The sequence below is a fragment of the Vombatus ursinus genome, unplaced genomic scaffold (assembly GCF_900497805.2).
Source record: "Vombatus ursinus unplaced genomic scaffold, bare-nosed wombat genome assembly UNPS02014784.1, whole genome shotgun sequence".
Classification (NCBI taxonomy): domain Eukaryota; kingdom Metazoa; phylum Chordata; class Mammalia; order Diprotodontia; family Vombatidae; genus Vombatus; species Vombatus ursinus.
The window spans coordinates 6356407-6376738 of record NW_020954562.1 but is presented as its reverse complement, the minus strand read 5'-3'; the positions used below and the strand labels follow the sequence as shown (position 1 = coordinate 6376738).

Sequence of the window (20332 nt, the reverse complement as noted above, 5' to 3'; positions counted from 1 at the left end):
GGTGGTGGTGGTGGAGGTGGTGGTGGTGGAGGTGGTGGTGATGGTAGAGGTGGTGGTGGTGGTTATGGTGGTGGTGGTGGTAGTGGTGGTGGTGGAGATAGTGGTTTGACTTGTCTGCACATATTGGTTTGTCTCTTCCCCAAGGTAGCCTGTTGTCTCAGGTAGACTGGCTTGCCTGCCCTGTGAGTGACATTTGTTGGGAATATCTGGTCCCCTCTACACAATTGTTTATCTGGATGATGGCAGATAGGGAAGGTTGGAATTCCAAAAGGACTCTTGGTGTAAGGGAGTGCTGGCACTCCCAGGGTTCCTGCACCTTATGCATATGTTGGTGGTAGCTGGTAAGCTATTGATGGTAGTGATGAGGAAGCTAAGCCCTTCTCCATGACGATTTCTTCCCTCAATAATCCTCAGTACCTATCATAGTGCCAGGCATAAAGTAGTTGTGTGTTGATTGGCACTTCCAAATATTCAATGCTGTACCTTGTACATATGCATTCAATAAATAGATGTTGATGATACAGTCTCATGGTAGGTGTTATTCATGTCAGTTACTGAGACATGGTTCTTGCATCATTGTAGTTAAACTAAGCCAGGCAATATTTTTACTGTTTCTTATTGTGGGTCACACTTGAATAGAGAGTTATAATTGCAAACAATTTCAAAGAAAGTGTAACTTGAGGAGTTTCTGTGATCATGTCGAAACTACTTTGTAGGTTCCAAGTAGAGGCTGAATGACCTGTTGGGAATGTTGTAAAGGTCCAAATTAGACTAGATAAACTCTAAGATTTCCTTCAACTCTGAAGGGTCAGTAATTCTATTACTCTAAGGGTATATTTCAGTTGGGTATTTAGAATATATTTTCTTTGTCAAATTTCCACAGAATTGAAATGCTCTAGTTACCAGAAGATAAAAAAAATGACAATTTAGTGTAATATTGCCCCAAATCCCTTTCTGAAAGTTTCCATTCATTAAACTAGCAAAAATTTTTGCATTCTCTTGAAAAAAAATAATTCAAAATAGAGATTTTCCTATTATAACAGAATAGCTGACTATTCACATGCACACATTTACATAACCAAAATTTCAGAAAAATAGGATCCTCAGGATAACACACTTTCCCCCCAATACATTATAAACTCAACTTTTAGGGAAAGTCACAGTCATTATCCCCCAAAACTAGCTCCTTCTCAGCTTGATTTAATGTTGCATGTATTTTCTCTCCATTGCTTGGCATAAATATTTGCCTCTCCCTTCTGTAACCATCATCTAACTCTAGCTTTTTTTGTTGTTTGGTCAATTGACATTTCACCTTCTGTTTCCCCAGTTCCGGAGGAATTGTGGAACAGCTTACAATATCACTTGCAGAAGCAACACTCTCAGTTTTTGTTCCATGTTGATGAATTTGTCCCAAGTTTTCATCCCTGAAAAGCCTGAGTTCTTTGTTTAATGCTGACAAGTTAACCAGATCACGGCATTCATCTTCATATTCCTGAGAATCAGCAGGAATTTCTCCTTGATGCATTTGATCTTCTCCCTTGGTGATATTTTCGGTGCTGAAAATCAGTTGCAGAGTGTTTTATGCAGCTTCTCTTTTTCCCTTCAACAGTCTCTCCTTGAATTTCTCCTAATGAATGACTGAATTCAGTCACTTCAAAATACATGCACGATACTTATCCTTGGACAGTACATTTGTATTCTTTTGCATCAGGTCTTCAGAAGCATTCATTTTACAGTCATCATCTGATCTATCTATGAAGTTTCTTCTGTTCTCCAACTTAGTTGTCTTTACCTTCTGTCAGCTTTTCAAACAATGAAGGACATTTAGATCTTTTATCTGTTTTAAGACTTTTATTATCAGGACCTGGTAGATGAAGACTTTCATCATCTTCCTGCATTTCTTTTGTATATTCATTGGCAGAAATTTCTACATCAAGACAGTCTTCCCTCTTAATTTCTCCAAAGGTTGGATAAAATTCACTTTTATAATTGGAACATCTTATGAAAAAATCTCTAATGCACTTAACGTCCCTTGTCAATATCGTTTGGCATTTGGATGAGACGTTGAGACCATTTGTGGGAAGTCAATTATGGTTTTCTGGTCATCTTTATCCAAAATTAGATTGAATCCATTGAACTCACTATGAATTAGTCCATGATTGGCAAGTTTAATAATTAGTTCCATGGCTTCATTATATACTGTGACAGGATCCTCAATGTGATGTATCTGGCACAAAGGGTAACCATTTATGAATTCCATGACCATTGCATTTCAATTATCATCAATTGGTGTTGGAACTGGAAATTTCCTCTCATAAAGTGCCTTAATATAGGCATATTCCTTCATGGCAGACAAACAGTATAAATAAAGTCATGACATCTTATGTCTGTGCTTATGGTAATCACATTTATTTTTCAAATTACAGAATGAAGTCCTTGCTAGTCTGTGAAGCTTCGAGCAAACTGTTTCTCCTCTTTGTTTGCAACAATGTAAATATTTGATTCTTTGCCAGCACCCATATGGCTTCCAACAGAGGCAACCACCTCTGTTGCTTTCAAAGTGCTTTCAGAGTTAAGTAATCATAACCTCCATTTGTCAATTGATAGCCTAGGACAGTTTTAATTCATTCATAAGCTAAAAGTTTACCAGTTTTCTCAAAATCTTATTACAACCACCATGTTTAAGACTGGCAATGGAGGCAACCGAACTACAAAATTTGATGATTGTTTATACCCATTTCAATTGTGGTCAGAACCCTGAAGTTATCCCACATCAGGTAGCAGAACCTGGCCACATTCACCTTCCCTGTGGCTGCTCCAGGAGACAACCAGTGCCAGGGATCCTATTTTTTCTTTTTTTTATTAAATAATTTCTTTTTAGTTTTCAACATTCACTTCCATAAGCTTTTGAGTTTTAAATTTTCTCCCTCTCCCTCTCCAAGATGGCATACAATCTGACATAGACTCTACATATACATTCCAATAGACATATTTTCACATTAGTCATGTTGGGTTTTTTGTTTGTTTTTTGTTGTTGTTGTTGGGTTGTTTTTGTTTTTTTTTTTTTTTTGGCTAGGCAATGGGGTTAAGTGACTTGCCTACGGTTCACAGCTAATACGCATTATGTGTCGGAGGCCAGATTTGAACTCAGGTCCTCCTGATGCCAGGGCCAGTGCTCTATTCACTACGCCACCTAGATGCCCCAATTAGTCATGTTGTAAAGAAGAATTAGAACCAATAACAGGAACCACAAGAAAGAAGAAACAAAACAAAACAGAAAAAAAAAGTAGCAAATAGTATGCTTCAATCTGCATTCAGACTCCATAGTTCTTTCTTGGGATGTGGATAGCATTTTCCATCATGAGACTTTTGGAGATGTTTTAGATCCTGACATTGCTGAGAAGTGCTAAGTCTATCAAAGTTAGTCATCACACAACGTGGCTGTTACTGTGTACAATGTTCTCCTGGTTCTGCTCACTTCACTCAGCATCAGTCCATACAAGTCTTTCCAGGTTTTTCTGAAGTCTGCCTGCTCATCATTTCTTATAGCACAATAGTATTCCATTACATTCATATACTACAACTTGTTCAGCCGTTACCCGATTGATGAGCATCCCCTCAATTTCCAATTCTTTGCCACCACCAGCTCTTTTTGAGCTGCTATAAATATTTTTATATATGTGGGTCATTTTCCCATTTGTATGATCTCTTTGGGGTATAGACCTAGAAGTGCAATTGCTGGGTCAAAGGGTATGTACATTTTTATAGCCCTTTGGGCACAGTTCCAAATTGTTCTCCAAAATGGTTGGATCATTTCACAACTCCACCAACAATGCATTAGTGTTCCAATTTTCCCACATCTTTTCCAATATTTATCATTTTCCTGTTTTGTCATGTTAGCCAATCTGATAGGTGTGATGTGATACCTCAGAGTTGTTTTGATTTGTATTTCTTTAACCAATAGTGATTTAGAGCATTTTTTCATATGACTATAGATAGCTTTAATTTCTTCATCTGAAAACTGCCTGTTCATATCCTTTGACCATTTATCAATAGGGATCCTATTTTTTAATCAAGAATATTGTGGCAGTGGGGACTTCCTGCAAATGGTGGGGCCAACTTCTCCACAGGTAACAGCAAAGCAATTGGTAACATCAACCTGGAAGAGGGTTACGACACTAGTCATAGAATAAAACGATAAAGTTCTGGTCTAAAAAATTATTAGACTAGTCTCAATGACCCCTCATATATTTCCTACTCTGAGATTCTGACAACCGGAAAAGCATCCCAAGTTGGAAAAGGAGTAAATTCTAGTGGGGTGATGAAGGGAAAAGGGAATAGAAAGTAAGCAATTGCTCCATAAGTATATAAAGGAATAAAGTTTAAATTTAACTATTTTAGTGAGTTTTTCAAGTAGTCTTTTGCCTGGGGCCAAAAGTGATATTTTTGGATCAAACAAAATTGTTTGTAAAGCATTTTGCAAATGTTAAAGCACTATGCAGGGTAGAGTGCTAGGCCTGGAGTCAGGAAAACCTTAGTTCAAATCCAAGCTCGGATATTTACTAGATGTGTGATACTACCTTCTCTGCCTCATTTCCTCATCTGTAAATGGAACATACTTCACAGGGTTGTTGGGAGGATCAAATGACATAATATTTGTAGAGTACACTTTTTGTTGTTGTGTGATCATGTCTGGCTCTTCGTGATCCCATTTAGGGTTTTCTTGGCAAAGATATTGGAGCAGTTTACCATTTCCTTTTCCAGCTCATTTTACAGTTGAGGAAACTGAGGCAAGCAAGGTTAAGTGATTTTCCAGGGTCATACAGCTACTAAGTATCTGAGACCTAACTCGAACTCAGGTCTTCCTAACTCCAAGCCTGGTGCTGTATCCACTGTGCCACCTAGCTGCTCCAAAAGTATACATAGTGGACATTTAATAAATGCTTGTGTCCCCCACCACCATCACAAAAAAAGTCTTAGGGCAGTTTTAAGTTTTAATAGTTTAAAACTGCCCTCTGACTTTTGGGACACCCTGTATAAATGTGAATCACTTTTTTTATAATCATCTCCTTCCTCCCATATTTTTTTATGGGTTTCAATGAGAAGTGATTTGAAAATAAGTCATTATCCCACTGTTATTCTCTTATAGTTAATGTTCTGCAGACTGCTGCACAAGTGGGTGAAATAAACTGCCTTTTGTATTATGATGTTAACCCCTCTTCTGTAGACACACTGAAAAGCATTTTTAGGACAACTCTAATAGGAGACAGGATGGCATGTACATCATTCTGTTAGCACATGGCTTTAATCTCTGCTTCCAGGTCTCTATATTTTGAAAGCTTTTCATTCCAGGTAGTTTGTAATGAAACTATACCACATTTGGCATACCAACATCTATGAAAAATGCCATTCTTAAATTTGTATGGATCAATGTAACATCTGGATGATTTTCTTCATCCCCCTCCCAGCTGTCCTTCTGGCTCTCTTCAGACTTTGCTACCATGACTCAGCTGCCTTCTTACCCTGAATCATCCCTCCACCACCATACCAGTCCCTTTCTCACCTTCCAGGGGACTCTCTCCATGGGATGGGCCACACCAGCTACACTTTATTTCCCTCCTAGTCCTGCTTTTGACTTTCCAGACTTCTCAGTCACGGTCTGGCATGAGTCCCTTCTCCCCACCTCCCCCCACTTTTCAGACTCCCTTGATGTGTTGTTTTCCCCCTTAGAATGTAAACTCCTTGAGGGCAGGGACTGTCTTTTTGCTTACATTTATATCCCCAGCGCTCAGAACAGTGCCTGGAACATAGTAAACACTTAATAAATGCTTATACCTTGCCTTGAAATGACTTGCCTTAGTCACTAGTTCTGTCTGTAATGATGCTCTGGGTTTAATACAGTTCATTTGTTAAATCCCTGAGGATGGTTGGTGTTTGTACCTTAATTACAGGGATTTATTGTCTGTTAGTTTATAAAGGGTAGCAATCTTCTCGTGTATAATTCTAGCCACCCAATCATGCCTTTCTAGAGATTTAGCACATATAATAGTTACCTTTTTTTGTGTCATGGACTCCTTGGTCAATCTGGTGAAGCCTAGCAAACACTTCTCAGAAGAATGTTTTAAAATGCATAAAATAAGATGCATGGGATGAAAAAGGAAATCAGTTACATTGAAATATAGTTATCAACATATTTCTTAAAAAGAAAGTCATGGACTGCACATTATGAATCCCTGCAGTAGATGAGAAATCTTCACTGCAGTGAGGAAAAAGTTCCCCAATTCCCATCTCTCCATTACAGAACCTGTTTTGATCAATAAATCCAGAATCTTTAAATATAACCTTTCCACAATTTCTGGTGGCAGTGATTTGATCCTTAATTGTTATTTTAAACCATTCTGTTTCTATATGTAGCCTTTAAAAGCTTTGAATATCCTTAGCCCAACTCTCACTTGTACTGGGTCAGGTCTTCTGAGCAAGTCTCCATCTCCCCTTCGAAGTTTAGGGTGTAACCCTCAGGGTCAAAGTCGTTCTTCTCTAATGCTGTCAGCTCAAGCTCCCATTCTGCTGTGTTATCTCCCAATATCAATCACCAGTTACAGTTAGTATCTATCCTAAATCATCAATACCCTCTAGAGATTAGCAACCCAATTGCATTTAATCAATTAGCTTTTACTGGAAGATACAGCAAGGACAAAAGTACAAATGTCTCAATATTATATCTCATCACCTCTACTATCTCCTGTTTCTTTACCAATGTGGCTTTGGTCTCAGGCTACCTGCAGCCTTTCCAGCCCCCTGGTCCTTGCTGGGTGTGTGTTATATCTTGTTTTATCATGATGGGGATCCTGACCATGTACACCTCACACGAGAAAATCATTTTCCTTGTAAGGGTTAGATAAGATCCATCAGGAATGGATCCTTATGGTGATGGTGTTTGGCAGCTCTCTTTCAGTCTTAAAAATATGATGACACCCACACCCTGAAGCTGACCTTCATCAGCAGCAGAAGAAAATGGACTTTACCAAGTCCATCTCTAAGCTTTTTGACAAGAATAGGATGCTGGTCATAGTGGCCTGAGAGCCTCGGATCTCCAAGCACCACTACAACCTTGCCATAGAGGTGGGGAAATTAAATAATCACTTCCAGGAACCACTCCCTTTTCTTCTGGGATCATATTAACCATGGAAAACAAAACATTCATACACACACACACACACACACACACACACACACACGAGTCAAAAGCTAAAATAGAATAAAATGAAGACTTGTTTGAAATGTCTAATATTTTATAAAGAAATTCTATCCCTTCTTGTATCAGTAAGATTTCTCAATGCAGAACCAAGAGTTGGGAGCTGGTGTCTAGCTTATACTCAGACTTGGTCTGTTTGCCTGCATAGCTTTAACCTGCCATTCTGGTCATTCTCTGACCTCTGTGATTGATAAAAAGATTCTTGACTTATCAAGGACCTTGAGACAGAGTTTTTGCTTCAAGCTTTATAGACTTCCTCTTTTGTACCTGGCAATGCTTTATACTACACAGCTTCCTGCCATGACCACCTCTTTTTTTATTTTTTAACCTGTTCCCTACATTGCTGACTTTGTTGTATCTATTCATCTTTTCTTTGGCCCAAGCACTGCCTCCAAGACAAAACCTTTGGGTGCAACAGTTTCTGTTTGCAGACATTGGGTTTTTTTTTTTAATTTTATGTTTATTTGGCTCAATTGGGAGATGACTTTAAAAGCAATATTATACAATACCTGTCACTTTAATTTGTTGAAAACAGACTAGGAAAGAGAAAGATGACATACTTCTGGATATCAGATTTTATGCACATAACCAAACAAATAAGCCAATGGCATTTTTAGTTCTCTTAAGATCATCCATGGCTCCCTCCCCCTACAGCTGCTCTACTCTCTCATGTCTTGATTTCTCTTCTGTGTCCCTTATTAACTCCCATTGTCTAAATAAATTTTTCCATTTTTGAAAATTAAAAATCTCAATTTTTCGATCTAAGACAGAACAGATGTAAAAAAGAGAGAGAAAATGTATTAAAATGAAGGTACTCACAACTAGATTTTATGTAAGAGAAATTGAAAAATGAGAGAAATCTATTTTGTTTTTTTCAAATTGTTTTTCTATCATTACAGGGTAGGCCTTTGAGTCTAAAATCTCCTAGGGTAAATGGTAATAACTGATCGTCTGTCTTAGATTATAAGTTCCTAGAGGGCAGAAGATAGCATATCAATAAGAACCTAGGTAAAATACTACATGAAGATAGATCCTTCTTAATAAATGCTGTAGAGCCCTAAGAAGGCCAAAGGAAAAAAAATGGTTTAATAAATGTATAGATGGCAAGCACTTCAAATTCACAGATGACACAAAACTGGAAGGCATAACTAATAGTGGATGACAAAGTCAGAATCCAAAAGGATTTCTGACAGGCTAGAACATAAGGCTGAATATAATTAGATGAAATCCTATAGGGATAAATGTAAAGTGTACTTGCAGGTAGATACAAAAACAACAACAACAATAACAACAACCCTACTAGACAAGTGCAGGGTAGGACTTCTTTTGCACATGTAGGTTTTATGTATGGATGTGTGCGTGGATCTATCTAAATGCAGGTTATAAGGAGGTGTTAATAGATAGAGTCTCTTTGACTCCTCTCCAGAGAAGGCTTTGATTTATGCTGGAGGGGAGCAAAGGGATGGTGCCACAAGGCTGGCCTGAATGGCTCTCCTCAGAGAGGGGATAGTAGACTACAATTTTATCTGTCTGCCCAAACTCATTTAATCTAGGGAAAGCATTTGTAGGTTCAAGACACTTTTCCTAGTCACTATTCCATAATGGGAAAGGGGTGTCCCAGACTATATCCAAAGGTTTGATTCCCTTTCTACCATATGCCACTTGCACAAAAGACCATCACACATGGTGAATAGTGAATAAGTCCATTTATCCAAGTCAAAATAGAAATTAGAGAAGTTATACAGATTAGAACATACCAGACAATACACGGGGTGAATGAACTCTCCCATTGGGAGTGAAGTATCTCAGCTCACCCAGTGGAAAATTTCCTGAAGTCTCTAGTTCAGTTAGCTAGAAATGGGAATATGCTCAAGGTTCCAGCTCCTCTATATTCTGGCTTCTTCCCAGAGTCTTTCTTTCCCTCCAGGCCTGATGAGAGTGTAGAGTTGAGTAAGAAACCTCTCATGAAAGTAGAAGAGTGGAGGCAAAAAAAAAAGAAAGAAAGAAAGAAAAACTCTCCACCCCAGCGCTCATCAACACCATTCACAGTGAACAAGAAGCATTAAATAATCATTCTATCAAAGAGGATTTGTCGTTTGATCTTTTTAATCATGTCTGACTCTTTGTAACCCCATCTGGAGTTTTCTTGGCAAAGATACTGGAGTATTTTGCCTTTCCTTCTCTAGTTTATTTTATAGATGAGGAAACTGAGGCAAACAGGGTGAAGCAACTTGCCCAGAGTCATACAGCTAGTAAACATCTGAAGCCAGATTTGAGCTCAGATGTCCCTGTCTCCGGGGCTGGCCCTCTATTCACTGTGCCCCCTAGCTGCCCACCAAAGAGGATAGCCTTATCTAAATAACTCGGTTTGAGCCTTATGTTACATAAGATGAGGTAGGCATGGATAACAGCAGTTGTTCTGAAGAAGATCTGGGGATTTTAGGGGGCTGGAAGCTTAATGAGTCAGCCAGATGATGTGGCATAGCTTAGGTTACATTAAGAGAGAGGCGATAGTCCCACTGTACTCTACCCTCATCAGACCTCATCTGAAGCATTGGATTCTGTTCTGGACATCACAGTTAAGGAGGAACATTGTAAACTAGAGAATATTCAAAAGAAAGCATCCAAGATGGTGAAGGGCCTTGAGTCCATGACTTGTCAGGATGAATTGAAGGAACTGGGCATGTTTAGCCTAGAGAAGAGAAGATTTGAAGGGAAAGGAGATGATCCAAAGGGTAGAACCGGGAGCCATGGGTAGAAGTTGCAGACCAGCCGGTTTGTGATTGATGTCAGGCACAATTAGAGATGTTCAAAAGAGGAAGGGTTTTCTTAGTAGGTTGTAGGTTCCCACATGTTGGAGGTCTTCAAGCAGAGGCTGCACTGGTATGTTACCAGACCAGTGGACCATACTGTCCATGGGGTTTTTCGGAAAAAATACTGGAGTGGTTTGCCATTTTCTTCTCCAGCAGATTAAGGCAAACAGAAGTTAAGTGTGGTCCAGGGCCACATAGCTAGTAAGAGTCTGAGGTTAGACTTGAACTCAGGTCTTCCCGACTCCAGGCCCAGTACTCTGTCCACTGAGCTCCCTAGCTGCCTCCTATGGTACAATAGGAATTGCCTTAGTATGTAGAAATGGCTGCTAAGACTAGATGAACTAGATGTACTTCCAACTCCAGAATTCTCTGATTCTATAACATACACCAAAATATTCATAGCAGCACTTTTTGTGGCAGCAAAGAATTGGAAATGGAATGGTACCCATTAATTGGAGAATGGATGAAAAAACTATAGTATATTTGTATAACAATATTATCATGCCATGATGGTAAATATGAGGATATTTGAGGAAACTTGGGAGGATTCATATGGATTGATGCCAAATAAAACTGGCTGAACAACAAGAATAATATACACAATGATTGCAACAGTGTCAATGAAATGACTATGAAAAGGTCACTAAAAGAGAGTCAGAGACCAACAATGTTTTTTCTACGAGAAAGTAGATAATGAAACATACCTCCCACCTTCTACAGGAAGCCTTTCACAATTCCTCTTAATTCTAGTACCTTCTTTCTGTTATTTCCTATATGTCTTTATATAGCTTGTTTGTACATCGTCGTTTGCGTTTGTTTCCCCCATTAGACTGTAAGCTCCTTGAGGGCAGGGACTGTCTTTTGCCTTTCTTTGTATCCCCAGCACTTAGCACAGTGCCTGGCACATAGTAGGTACTTAATAAATACTTTTTGATTGACTCCCTTCCCCTCTTCAGTCAGTCAATAAGCATTTTTACAATACCTGCTATGTGCCAAGCACTGTACTAAGCCCTGAAGATAAAAAGAAAGGAAAAATAGTCCCTTCTCTCAGGGATCTTATACTTTGATGGGGGAGAGAACATGCACAAAAAAAAACAAAACAAAACAAAAAAAAATGAAACTAAGCACAAACAAGATACATACAGGATAAATAGGAGATAATAGTTCTTTCTTTAAAATAATATTTCCCCCCAATTACATGTAAAAACACTTTTTAACATTTTTTTTTAAGTTTTGAGTTCCAAATTCTCTCCTTCCCTCCCTGAGACAGTAAGCAATCTGATATAGGTTATGCATGTGCAATCATGTAAAATATTTCCATATTAGTCTAAATTGGAGATAATCAACAAAGGAAAAGCATTAGCATTAAGGGGAAAAGCTTCTTTTAGAAGGTGAGATGCTAGGCTGGGATCTGGAGGAAGTCGGGGAAGCCAGGAGACAGAGAGGGATAAGGAGCTACTTGGACAAAATATCACATACGTTGTCCAACTTTATCATTGTTGGGGGTTTTTGCTTAACTATTTTTCTTTGTTATGAAGGGGAAGATTCTATTCTGATGGCCGTAGTGGGGTGGGAGTATTTCCAGAAATGATCATGATGTAAAAGCAAAAAGCATCAATAAAATGTATTTTAAAATAAAATAAATGCTTTTAGTCTTTTTTTTTTTTTTTAAGTGGGATGCTCCATACAGTGCTTTAAGAACTAGTACAAGTTATTTATCTTTTCCTTGGACTACAGTTGATGGGCTCGGCCTGAGTAATGGATGGTGTTGAGCTGAATTCTTTCAATGGCTAGCGTTGCCTCTGTTGTTTAATTTTTAATTAATGGAGGTACGCTCCCAGCATCAAGATGGGCACATTTTATGAAATATTAAAAAATCAATGAAGTAAATAATGGCACTACAGGGGATAGACATGTCTGTGCCCCTCCAGGGAGCTGGGGCTACAATGCTGAAATATGAACACTGGCCCTCTTACCTAATGCTGAACTCTTTGAGATGAAGGACACATTGGCAGGGAGTCTTGAAAATGCTCTGAGCTTGAAAGGGGCACCTCCCTTTTCCCCCTTGAGAGCCTCTGGAAGAGAACCATGTTCTTGGACTCTATTGTTTCTCCTCTCTGGGTATACACTCAGCCTGGGACCTGAGTTCATCTGTGAGATAATTATATATTCTCACACAGCTATTTGCTGCATGTGCTGTTTGAGGTTGGCAGTACTTTGCAGTGAGCCCCATAAGAAAGAGGGGCCTTTAGGACTGAAATCAGTTTGGCATGTATTCTGATCACTAACTCACTCAGAGGTGGGGCTCAAAGAAAAAAAAATCTATTCTCTCTCTTCTGGGATACTTTGTCATCTTTTTATGGAGTTTCCTTTGATGAAAAATGTTCATTTAAAAGACAAGCATCCCATCCCAGCAGTGGAAGGAAAGCAGTGTGTGACTCACAATCACAATAGTTTCAGCATGTATAAAGTTCTCCCATATTTATGAATCCAGGCCCATCACTACTCCCAAATAACCTTTGTAATCACCCAGAAAAAAGAGAGGATACCCCCAGTTCTCCAGCCAGCTGACTGCTGCAATTACATTTTTTTTAATTTCTTTTCAATTTTCTTTTTTTATTATGACCTTAATCATAAAAAAACCACAATCATTTCAATATGTAAAAAACTACTCGAAAAAAAGAGGATTATTTATGAAACCGTGAACTTGTTATGTTTAGTTTGCCTTTTAAAAGAATGTATTAGAAGTAGCATGGCAGTAGCAAGATTACCCTGTTTGTGTTACTTCTCCAACTTCATTATATTTTTTTCCTTGGTGGACCTTTCTTGGAGCAGCAAGCGAGAGGCAGACTTTTGTGGGGAGGGGAGAAATGCTAACGTTATCAGGGCACCCTGGTTGGGGGGACAGGCAGCACCCAGGTGACTAGTCCTCTCTCGGGAGCCACCACCTGGGCTTTAACCTGGACTCTGCCCCTCCCACTTAATTGTCCCTGGGATCTTCAGCAACAATTCTTGTTGTCTGGTCTATCCGTGCTAATTAGAAAATTTCTGTTTGTCTGCCCCCTCCCCCCCCGAGTCCTGTTTTCAGGGAAAACTGGTTGCTTTCAAGGATGGCAATTCCTAAGGGATATCAGTGTCCTAGATTTAGGGCTACAGGACACCTTAAAGACTGTCTAGTCCAAACTGGTCCACCCATTTAAGAGACAAGGGGTTAAGCCTGGAGAGGTTAAGTGACTTGACAGGTCATACAGCTGGTAACTAGCAGTCTGGATTCAAACCCAGGTCCTATGACTCCAAAACCAATAGTGTTTCCCCCACAGTACAATGGGCTCATTGCATTGAATGGTTGTAGTGCTATGGTCACATCCTGTTACCCAAGGCACCTATCGCATCACCATCTACACGCATCATACACCCCCGTAATACTCCAAACCTCTGAGCTGAATATTGGAAGAGTAGAAATAAGACGGTAGGCAAACCGTGTGTGAAATTGTGACTGTCCAAAATCACAACAGCAAGCTAAAGAAGACCACATAGTATAGTGGAAGGCAGCTAGGGGGTGTAGTGAATGGAATGCCAGGCCTGGAGTCAGGAGGACCTGAGTTCAAATCCAGCCTCACACACTTGCTTGCTAGCTCTGTGATCCTGGGCAAGTCACATCACCCTCTGCCTCAGTTTCCTCATCTGAAAATGCAGAAGGAAATGGCAAACCACTCCAGTATCTTTGCCAAGAAAACTCCATATGGGGTCACAAAGAACCTCAGACACAACTGAAACAACTCAATTACAACAAATAGTGGAGTGGCAATCAATTGACCTCCATTCTAGTCTTAACCCTGCTATTAACAGCTGAATGACCTAGAGGCAAGTCACTTAGCCACCCTGGGATTCTGCTACTTCATCAGCAAAATCTATTCTCTCTCTCCTGTTCTAATATTTTCTGATTCTCAAAAGAACTCTAGTATTGACCTCACCAGGTTGTTGTGAGGCTCAGAGAACTATGTAAAGTGTTTTACAAGACGAAGTATCAGCTATTTTTCCCCAGGAGAACATAAGCTCCTTGAGGGAGCAATAGCTTTCCCTCCCTAGTTTTGTCTTTGTACCCTCAGCATCTAGTACAGAGACTTAGAGATCACAGGTGCTTACTAATTGTTTACAGAATTTGAATTTATATAACCCTAAGGATATCAAAGAAAGAGATGCATGGGTACAAAATATTTATAGTAACCCTTTTTGTAGTAGCAAAAATCTGGAAACTAAGAGAATGCCTATCTAAAGGGGAATGACTGAACAAATTATGGCATATGAATGTAATGGAATGTTATTGCATGATAAAAAATGATGAAATGAATACTTTCAGAGGAAACTCAGAAGGTCTCGATGAAATAATGCAGAATAAAGTTAGCAAAACTAGGATAATAATTAATGTGATAATAACAAAATTATAAAGCAAAACAACTTTAAAAAACTTGAGAATTTTTTTATCAATACAATGACAAATCCTGATGCTACCCAACTCCTGACAAAGAGGTGATGGACTTAACTGGAGCATGAGACATACATTGCTAGGAATGACCATTGTGGGAATTTGTTTTGCTCGACTATGCATATTTGTTATGAGGGTTTTATTTTCATTTTGTTGTTATTGTTGTTGTTTGGTTTGAGGGAGGGGGAGTAAAAAGGAGGGAAAATAAATGTTTGTTGTTTGGAAAAAATAAAATGAAGTAATTTTTGAGTATCCCTAGTTTGTTTAGGGTAGAAATTCAGTGGCCACTCAACAGCCAATTTGCACAGAAACTTAAACTTGCTCCATTTTTCCGATTTTGACTGGTTTGCCCCTCCTTGATCGGTTTGGTGGCCCTCTACATCCAGGGCCTCACCTTGTTGCTGGAAGATAGTACAGATACCTGATTGGCTTTAGACCTACTCCAGCTTAGAACTCTCAAACTCAATCAATCCACTGGCCTCAACCTCTCTAAAAGCAAGGACTACAGATGTGTAACACCATGCCTGGCAAACTTAATTAATAAGAACTTCTATGTCATCACTCCTCCAACAATGCAGTAGAAGAAATCTGATCTGTGCAGAGGAGAGGAAATACTTGTAAGACCACCTCTAAGGTGTAAACATGCAGATTTTCACTTTCCCTTTTGCTGAATAGTGGTCAAAGGCAATGAGTTGTGGTTTGAAAATGTGGAGTTTGAGATTTCTCTGAGACATCCAGTTAGAAAGGCTTGAGCCTTGATGAGATCTGGGTATTCCATGAAACGGGGAAGGTGGGAATGCACTCCATACAAGAAAGGGACAGCCTGTGCAGTCACAAAGGAGGGAGATAGGATTTCATGTGTGGAGAGCAGCAAGTTCACCATCTTGCCTGGAACATCAAGTGTACGAAAAAGAGCACTATGTAATGAATGTGGGAAAAAAAGCTTGAAGCCAGATTGTGATGGATTTTAAATGCCAAACACAGGAGTTTGATTTTTATCCTAGCAGCAACACGCACGCACGCACACACACACACACACACACACACACACACACACACAAGAGTGCTGATTTTCCTTTAGTATTTTCACTAAGTGCTTATAGCTTCTATAAAATTTGATTTCACCTGTGCTAAAATTTGAGTACTTTGTAAGGTGTTGAGAGAGTTGTGACACTTATAGTGGAGACCAATCATTAAAATCACTACAGCTGCCATTCTGTACTGGGTCCTTTCACTACCTTGTACCACCTTGTACCACCTTGTACAGTGGGGCTGATGTTTATGCACAGAGGATCACCTTCCCAGAAATATTATAACAGAGAGAGAGAGAGAAAGAGAGAGAGAGAGAGAGAGAGAGAGAGAGAGAGAGAGAGAGAGAGATTTACTATCTGCAAGTCCTCTTCACTCACAGGATAATTCCTTTCTACCCAATTTCTTTTCAGAGAGGAAATTTCCAGGAAGCAGGAGGATGAAGCTGATGTGTCAAAAGCCCAATAAAATCAGGCATCTACACTTATACTGGTAAACCAGATGGTCCTGCTTACCTTTTGTCCTATTCAACTGCCTCTGTTTCTAGGCTTGTTCTGCCCTGGGTGGTGCAGGGAAATATAGCCTTTTGAGAAATATAGCCTTATCACAGTGCTTTGTTCTCATAATGTGTTACTCTAATACATCTGTTGCCTTAACGATACATTAATGTAATACATTATCAGAATGAGGCAAATGGATAATATATTACACAAAGGATGGTACCATTCAGGAAAAGAAGGGTTTATGTACAGATAATAATAGTAATAATAATAATAGCCAACATCCAGGGATTGGGGAAACTATGTTTTCTACCATGAAGAAGCCCTGGAGTTAAATGACCTCCATGGTGGCACTTTTTAACCATTTCAGAGAATAACATTGAAGGCTGAAAGAAACCTCATAGATCAATTAGTTCATCCCCCTTATCATTTAACAGAAAACTTGAGAGCTAGAGAGGTTCCCTGATTCACAGAAGGTCACATAGGTAGGAATAGAGCTAGCGTTTGAGGCAAGGTCATCTGATTCTAGTTCTTTCCACTACATTATGCCAGATTTGCTATCTACTCTATGAAATCTTTATATGTAATTATGGTGTCTACCATTAACCCTGGGTCACAATGATGCGCATATTATGTCTATTTGCATCATTTTTATTAGGGAATCCTACTTACTTACCTCTAACCATATGAAGCCACCTAACATTGGCCTTTGGGTGGGCTGAACGCCATAGCATATCTCATTACAATTATGTGAACTTTACTCATCATTCAGTGTTAATTATTGCTAAGGCAAGAAGCATCCTTTGCTACATGACATTGATCTTCATCCTATCATTAACCTGAAGCCAATTTAATCCCAACCTCCATTTTCAGCACCACATAAACAATTTACTTTTAAAAGACAAACACTATTAGGGTGCTTCGCACTCTTTTGCATATTGTGGTGATTCGTTCCTTCTTAAGGCATCCAGGCACCCAAGTTCAAAAAGCATGATGGAAATGAGATCCCAGAATGGAGATGTCTCTGATAGCTTTTGCTTTTCTGAAGAAGGTTCTGTAACGAAGACCCAGGATGGAATAAAAGCTCAAGATTTAACACTTTTCACTGTGGGCCTCCTCTCCATGGTTATGCCAAGGACAAAGATTTTCATTAAGTCCATGGGAGCCATAGTGCTACTGTTAAATAGCTTATTTCACATAAGTACCTTGGCACTTACATATAATAAGCCACTTTTTAACACTAATATTCCCCCTGGTGATGCTATATGTCTGTGAACCGTGGAATACCACAATCTTCAAAGAATCAAAATTGTGGGTGATACAAAGGTCAGTGATAAGCATAATATATGCTGGGCATAAGTAATCTGCAACATATTTCCAATAGTGATTTGTGCATAAGAAATAACATAAAAGATTTTATCTTAATACCATATGATGGGAAAAGCAGGTGAGCCACATGTGTGATGGGAATGAAGGATAACACATGGGTAGTCCAAGTTTTTGCATGTAGCTAGGTGGTACAGTGGATAGTGCACCAGGCCTAGAGTCTGGAAGATTCATCTTTCCGAGTTCAAATCTGGTCTCAGATACTTACTGTGTGTCCCTGTGCAAGTCACTTAACCTTGTTTGCCTCAGTTTCTTCATCTGGAAAATAAACTGGAGAAGGAAATGGTAAACCACTCCAGTATCTTTGCCAAGAAAAGCCCAAATGGGGTCATAAAGAGTCAGACCCAGATGAAAAACGATTGAACAATCCAAGTTTGACATTGGTATGCATGAAATAAATGCTTTTTAAAAAAGAAGAAAGAAAGTTAGAGGAAGGCAAACTGGAGCATTGGATAGACCCCCTGTGGAGGATTTATGAGAGGGAAGGGACAAGTGTCATAGGAGAAGGGTTGCACTGCTGGAGGAATTGCACTCTGAGATCACAAATCCAATGACCCATCAAAGGAAAGTATTTCAAGTGAACATTTACCAAGCAAAAGTTCTCTCAGATAAATGGAATAGATACTGCTGAACAGAACACTAATAGAGTATTCTTGAAGCCACCATCAGAAACCAGAGCAAAATTCAAGCTATTCCATCTACCCAGAAAGATTTCCTTAGGAAATTAAATGTTAGGACTAGGGAGGATGGCAGGAATTCCTGCTGAGAATTTTATTTTGTGTTTTCTATTCTTCTTGACCTCACACTTGCATTTAAATGCCAGCAATAACAGTTTGACACAGTGAGGTCCATTGAAACAATGCTACTTAATGCACATAACTGAAGAATAAATTGAAATTGTAAATACAATCTCTTCTGACTGCAAGTCGAAGACAGTTTACAAAACTTGCCAAGGCCTCCCTCACCAAATATGGTACTCAGGAACTTGTTAATGAGCAGATTTCTAGAGAATAAATGTGGTTTTCTAAGTGTTTCAGAACATTTGCCTGTCAGTCATGGCTTAGCAGTACACATACCACTTTGTGATTTGTCTTTGTGATTCCATTATAGAAAATGTGTTGTCAAATGATTAAGAACATAGGTTGAATTATATTCCTAACTCAGCCAAAGACATTCTCTCTGGCCTTAGCTTCCTTGTAGAAGTTCTTTGGGTCTGAGTTTATTTATGAAAGTTCGTCTTTAGCCACCCCATTAAAGAAGAATTGTACCTTAAACCTGCTCCTGAGAGCCATGGATAAAAGGGAAGAAGCAACAGAGAGTTGGAGTTTTTCTATAAAGTTTTGTAAGATTTGCAAAGCACTTTACACACATTTTCTCATAACTCTCCTGCGAGGTGGATATGAAAGACTTTAACCCCATTTCTCAGATGAGGAAACTGAGGTGCAGAGAAGTTTAGTGACTTGCCCTTGGTCACTCAGCTACTGTCAGAGCCAGAGTTTGAACCCAAATCTGCCTAACTCCACAGTCAGCAATCTAGGTGCTATACCATGTTACCTCTTTTTAAAAGAATATAAGCAGCATACTTGAGAAAGCTAAAAATCTGCAGACCTGTAAATTAATTTGATATCTTTTTTCCCCATTCTAATTATTTATAGACTTATTTGGTAGCTATGATAAAATCAAATATGCTTACTATGCCCCAACTTTACACAGGGATAACAGGTTAACGACATTAAAAGTAACCATTCCACATTATTGTCCAGTATTAAAGATAGCTTTTCCTTTCTCTTCCCTCTACTCCCCCAAAAAACAATGAAAAAAGTCCTCCTTTTTATTCTAGGAATGAAGACTTACACCCTTCTAAAACTCCCTCATTCATCAAACCTTTATTAAAGATCTACTCTGTACAGAAACACTGTGCTGGTGATGAGATATTATATCTGTTTTAATAGAGTTCACTCATCTCCTCTTTATAGGTTATATCAGTAAGATGAAATCTTTGAAAAATAATTAATTTTCATACACACACACACACACACACACACACACACACACACACACACACATACACGAGGCAGTGTGATTTAGTGGATAAAGAGCTGGCTTTGCATTCTGGGTTCAAGTCCTGACTCTAAAATAGTTGGCTGTGTGATGATGGACAAGTTTCTTGACCACTCAGTGCCCACAGGCATGTCTCTTTGACCATAAGTTGTTGCTGTTTGTCTTTCATTCTCAGAGAGAACCGTAGCATCAGGAAGGTGATGGCCTGACTTACAAGCGAATTGGATTTAAGTGAGGCAGGGCTGTGAAAAGTCACCAGTCTCACTCTTTCCTCTGGAGCTATCCGGATCTAGTGGCAAGATATAAATCAGGACGACTGGAGATGGTCCTCTTAACATTAGGTAAGAAATGGAAAAGAATGGACTTTTTTGCCTACTTAAAAAAAATCAGTCTAGTAGGAGAAGATCCTTAGGGTTTCTGGCCAAAATAGAAACAATTGCTATATACATTCACTCTGAGCCATCAGGGCCCAAACAATGACCAAGTGGGGCTTGGACTAGGACCTATTGTTGGCCAGTCAATGAGAGCCAGAGTGATTTGGGTTTAAGGAATAGTCCTTAAGAAAGAAATCTAGCCTATAAACCCCAAGATATTTTTCAAGGTTTCAGTGATCAAAATTTTCCTTCCTTTGGGCAGAGTACCCACAGGTAAGGGTATAATATCCTATGTGGACACAGGGAAAGGAAAGAGGAAGAAGAGGGAGAGACTGGAGTGAGGGAGAAGAGGGTAAGGAAGGAAGGAAGGAAGGAAGGAAGGAAGGAAGGAAGGAAGGAAGGAAGGAAGGAAGGAAGGAAGGAAGGAA

At 39.2% G+C, this 20332-nt stretch overlaps 1 pseudogene; it reads right to left on the bottom strand.

The window, feature by feature from the left end:
• Positions 1-20332, bottom strand: part of LOC114046485 — a 177001-nt pseudogene that overhangs the window by 139668 nt on the left and 17001 nt on the right.